The sequence below is a fragment of the Hemitrygon akajei genome, unplaced genomic scaffold (assembly GCF_048418815.1).
Source record: "Hemitrygon akajei unplaced genomic scaffold, sHemAka1.3 Scf000141, whole genome shotgun sequence".
Classification (NCBI taxonomy): domain Eukaryota; kingdom Metazoa; phylum Chordata; class Chondrichthyes; order Myliobatiformes; family Dasyatidae; genus Hemitrygon; species Hemitrygon akajei.
In genome coordinates this window covers 641,279-646,715 of record NW_027332027.1, presented here as the reverse complement: position 1 = coordinate 646,715, position 5,437 = coordinate 641,279, and the positions used below count along the sequence as shown (strand labels likewise).

At 42.4% G+C, this 5,437-nt stretch overlaps 1 non-coding gene across 1 annotated transcript; it reads left to right on the top strand.

Annotated features, from left to right (window-relative positions):
- Nucleotides 1–838: 838 nt before the first annotated feature.
- On the top strand, nt 839–932 carry trnai-uau (transfer RNA isoleucine (anticodon UAU)). Its single transcript has 2 exons — nt 839–876; nt 897–932. It is a non-coding gene; the product is annotated as a tRNA-Ile (tRNA).
- Nucleotides 933–5,437: the final 4,505 nt, after the last annotated feature.

Genomic DNA, 5,437 nt, shown 5'->3' with positions numbered 1-5,437 from the left:
TCTCACTGTGTGTTGCCTTGGACCTCCCATTTCTGCGGATTTTCTTCAGTTTGTTCAACAGTATCATGGTCATTTCACCGTTGTCACCCGACCTTGTTCTCTCTTTCGTATCTCTGCTTGTGTGTGTGTGTGTGTGTGTGTGTGTGTGTGTGTGTGTGTGTGTGTGTGTGTGTGTGTGTGTGTGTGTGTGTGTGTGTGTGTGTGTGAGTGTGTGTGTGTTTCTGAGAAGAGACAATTTAAATGTTTTTCCACATATTCTGTTCTGGCTGGAACATTTCCGGCCATTATTTTGCACGCCAGCTGTCCTGCCGCTGACAGGGGGCGCCAGGGGAGTGTATGGTCCGCGTCATCATCATCATCATCATCATCATCAGCGTCCGGATTTACTTATTTCATCCAACGTGACGCGAAGGCAGCGGTAAAAAAAAAAGACTCTAAGCAGGGTGAAAACCGGGCTTTAGTTTTCCTCTGCACTTCAGATTTCGGAATTAGTATAGGCTTCATTTTGACTTCATTTTACAGTGCAAAATCCTCTTCTGTCTCTGGATGACTTTCCTCTTGACACTTTCACTAAATGCGACAATGAACTGGTAATATTGCAGGATCCCCTCAAACTCCTGAATTAGTTTTCTGCTCTGTATTTTCTGTTCTTGCTTTTCTCTGCCCCTGTTCCTTTGATTTGAGTGCCTTTGATTTGCTTTTTAACTCGTATGGCAATACATTGTGGGCCGAACGGCCTTTCACGCGCTGTACATATTTAGGCTTTATGCTCTATGATATCTGTAAATTTCTTCTAACTTTTCTTTCCATATGTAAAAACACGCGTTTGTAGCAGTGCGCTCTAGTGGCGCAATCGGTTAGCGCGCGGTACTTATATGACAGTACGCGGCGGAGAAATGCCGAGGCTGTGAGTTCAAGCCTCACCTAGAGCACTTGTGATTTTTAATGCTTGCAACGCCCGGGTGACTTGACGACTCTCAAGCTGAGCATTCCACTGACATGTTACATTTGATTTTGTGCTTCTGAGACACCCCGCTTATTATTTGTGTTTAACTTCGAATCGATGCACCTTTGATTTCGATCTGAGAAAGCGAGTGTGAGTTTACAAGCGTTGCAGGAGATCCTCCCTTATACACTAAAAGGCATGTGCCCGCAGTGCTACAGACAATCTCCCTGTTTGGTTCTTTAGTTCAACACGCGTAGCCTCACTTCCCGTTGTTGAAGGTGTCTGAGCAGATGGTTCATTTGCTGAATCAAGGCATCACGCGTAACCCACATTCTTGTCTTCTTAGTTCAGTTAACCAAATAGCGAAGCAACGAATCCTACCCTTACTGAAGCCATGCTTATGAAACCCTCTAATTACACCTCACCTTGGTTCGTTGTGCTGTCGAATAAACTCAATATTTACTTGCTTCGGCGAATTGTTTTAGGCACACGCAGAAAAAGAAATATTAATCGTATCGGGATGCTGATCTCTCTGCCTCTGTCTGTCTGTCTGTCTGTCTGTCTGTCTCTCTCTCTCTCTCTCTCTCTCTCTCTCTCTCTCTCTCTCTCTCTCTCTCTCTCTCTCTCTCTCCTCTCCTCTCTCTCTCTCTCTCTCTCTCTCTCTCTCCTCTCTCTCTCTCTCTCTCTCTCTCTCTCTCTCTCTCTCAACATGAATCTGCAACCTGCATTATTTCTGGACCGAATTATAAAATAATTCTCACATGTCCGAGAATAAATATTTATCTCGGAATACACTCCGCCCCTGACTGAACGCGCAGCACGTGTAAAGTTACTCCGAAATAACTCCCGATCTTTCCCCGGTTACACTCTTAACTCTATCACCTTATTTATACCTTAAGGTCTGTCATTCTAATCAAACTGGCCACAATTATATTGTTTCACATTTCGGCAACATAATGACCAGTGATGCTTTGCTCCAGGATCCCCAAAGTGATGTGCAATGTTTGAAATGTATGCCACTGAACAACTATCAGTGAAAATGTATCCTGGGATATCAGTGGAGTCCAGGAGAAAAATAACAACTCGCCATTGGACGTCAACGAACAGATGGATGGTATATTGACAGTTGTAATTTCTCCTTCTCAGCAGTCACGAGTTTGCATGCAAAATTCCATGGCAACATTTGAGGTTTTGTGATTTTTCGGTCCGGATTTTGTGGCGCTTTTCCACTGCCTCATGTACAGTGGCATTTAAATGTTCCAGCAGCCCTGGTCAACGATTGTATTACTGTGAATAGTTCAGTGAGTAGACGAGGAACTGAACTCCAAAAGTCATGAAGTTAAAGATAAAACATTATTTTCATCATTTTACGCATGATTAGTGCATACATTTTCTTTTGTACAATTTTAGAGTGAAGAAAAGGAAAAGAGCACCATGCAAGAGTTTGGGCACTCCAAAGATTTGAGCTCTCAGATAACTTTTACCAAGGTCTCAGACCTTAATTAGCTCGTTATAGCTATGGCTTCTTCATAATCGTCGTTAGGAAAGGCCAGGTGATGTAAATTTCAAAGCTTTCTAAATAATCTGCCTCCTCAAATCTTGTCCCAATAATCAGCAGCCATGCACTTCTTTAATCAGCTGCTGAGCACTCTGAAAATTAATATAAATGATGCCAGCAAAGCAGGAGAAGGCTATGTTATAAGAAGATAGCAAAGCGTTTTCAGGTAGTTGTTTTCTCAGTTCGTATTGTAATTAATAAATTATTTTGTAATTTAGTGTAATTTTGTATTTTTATCCTGACACTGCCACTGGAAATGAAACTACTTACACTACAGAGTATTGTAAACCTGACTCAGAATGTTTAAAGGAAATGTGCGTTGCAATCTCCTTTCACACTCACATTTCTGAGTGCTTCGGATGAATGCCAGGGGTGATGGCGGAGGTAGATGCCATAGGCGATATTAGATACCACGCGAATATGAGGCGAATAGAGGGATGTGGACCTTGTGAGGGCAGATGGGATTGATTTAGTAAAACATGAAATTACCAGGTCAATTGCTTCAGAACAACGCAGTGAGCGGAAAGGCCTGTTCACGTGTTGTTCTTGGTGTGTGTCCGCGATATCACAGCTGGAGTGCTGTGTGCATCTCTGATCGTCCGCCTCAGGAAGGATGCACGGGCTTTGTTACCGGCCCGGGAGTGCTCGAGTCAGATGGAGTCTGGGTAGTGACGGTGCACTGATCTCAAAACTCATGCAACACTGCCTCTCTCCTCAGCCACAGCATGCCCCACTGACACGATTCAATTGCAGGGTAATGTAAATGGTGACACAAGTTATTCATGAAAGAAAATGTTCGACTTTATTTCTTCCTTTTCTTAGATCCAAAAGCACATATTATTCCTCTCTGTGCAGCAAGTCCTGTAGCTTTTGAATCTGCTTTAAACACTTTGCCTGGTCGACAGCGTTGCTCTGCCTTTCCTGGGCTAATTTCTGAATCACAGTCATAGCCTCCTTTTAGTCATGGCGCCGTTTCCTTAAACCTTCCACATCACCCTTCGTTAGATCGGCTGGTTCCTCTGGCTTACATTGCCTTTAAGTGATTTCTCACACCACCACTGAAACTTATTCATATGCATCAGGTCCACAGCTCTCCACTATGTAACCATTTCTTAAAGCTTTCTACCTTCTTTTGGAGCACTTTGTGTCCTCTTTCTAACCTATTTCGCTCGGTTTCTACTTTATGCCGACATTCGTTTTTTGATCGTAATCTGTGCTGTTCTGAGATGGCGATTTGTCCTAACAACTATCAAATCCTCAGCTAAACAGCCGAATGCTACTGTTTTTTGTAACTGTTTAAACTTGCTGATCGACAGTTTCCTGTAGGCCGAACATACGCAGGACATCTCCGGCAGTTTCCCTTTCAGAGGTAGGGTGGGTGAGCGACGAACTCCTCATATTCTGGCCACTTCTCCAAACGTATTTCTAAAGGTATCCACTCCAATTAAAGCAATCCAAGTACTTTGGATTGGCAGAATCCCCTGAATTATTCACCCTCTGTTAGCATCAGATCTCTCTATACCTCAGTCACGTGGTCCGATTCGCGTCACCAGCTGAACAAAGGGATTCATGTTCGAGACAAGCTAGGGATGACAATTCCATTACAAGTATCACATCTTGTAATAATGATCTGTGAGGCACAGAGGATACACATTTACTGAGAAGTAACTGCTATTGGCCCAACTAAAAAGCATGTGGGTTTACAAACTGTGTAGCTGTGTGCACCCTACTGGAATTCCCGACCCTCCCTGAACAGTCAATGAAGAGAAAAATGATTACGCTGCCCACACGTCCATCATTGTCCCGATCTCCACGTGTCTGTGGGGCTCTCCTTTACCGCGAGGTTGGTTTCTGGTTGCTGGAGAGTTATCGGCCAAGTGTATTTAGAGTGCCTAACTCTTATAGTGTTCCCTATCAATTTTTATCCATTCCATTGGCGTGAGGTCACCTGACCTACCTGGATCAACTTCCTACTGGTCATTTTGCAGGGCTAAAACCTGCATTGTCCCACCCGAGCCTTGTGTATTTTGTCTTCCATCTCTGACTGCTCTAAACCAATTAAATGACGCAACCCAGAAAACGTCTAACGAGATTACGGATTGTTTCTTTGGTAGGTCTATGACTACGAGAATACTCATTTATCAGTTCATTACCTAAATTTCCTTGTGTCAACATTCAATTGTTCTGATTAGTTTGACCCAGAAACAGATTCATTTCACAGTCCACCCTCTTTACATAACAAACAGCTACTTGTCTGGGAATGGATACAGGTTACCAGCTCATTAGCTGAAGCTTCTTGTGTCGGCATTCAATTGATCTGATTAGTTTATCGTAGATCAAGAATCAGTTCAGAGTCCACAAGAAGGGGGGTGGCTGGGGGACGACTGGTTTGACTGCTTCCCCTGTCCTTGATTGGACGGTAATTTCTGCTGGTCAATATTAACCCAACCTTATGTATCTCCACACTTTCTGGCATATTGCTATGATCTCAGATGAATAAGGTAGCAAGATATGAGTTAAGGGTATCCACTATGTCCTTCTCTTCAAAACATAACACTCTACTATTATTTCTAATGCGCTTAACTCCCTCCTTAACTTTTATTTTACTGGTCAATTATAAGGAAGAACATCTATTGCGGTCAATCTTAGCATTATCGGCAACATCATTCTCAAACTGCATTTTGGTATTGCGAATTTAACTCTTGACTACTGCTCTCACTTTTTCATATGCCGGACGGTTGACATTATTACTATTTTTTTCTCTATTCTTTTTATAGATGTCTTTTCTTCATATTTTACCATATATTTATTCATACATATGCTCTCCTATGGATTTGCTAAATAAGCCTGCAGAAAAAAAAAATGATCTTAGGTTGTATGTTTTACGTACTTTGATAATAAATGTTAGTTTGAAATTTCAACGTTAATCTATT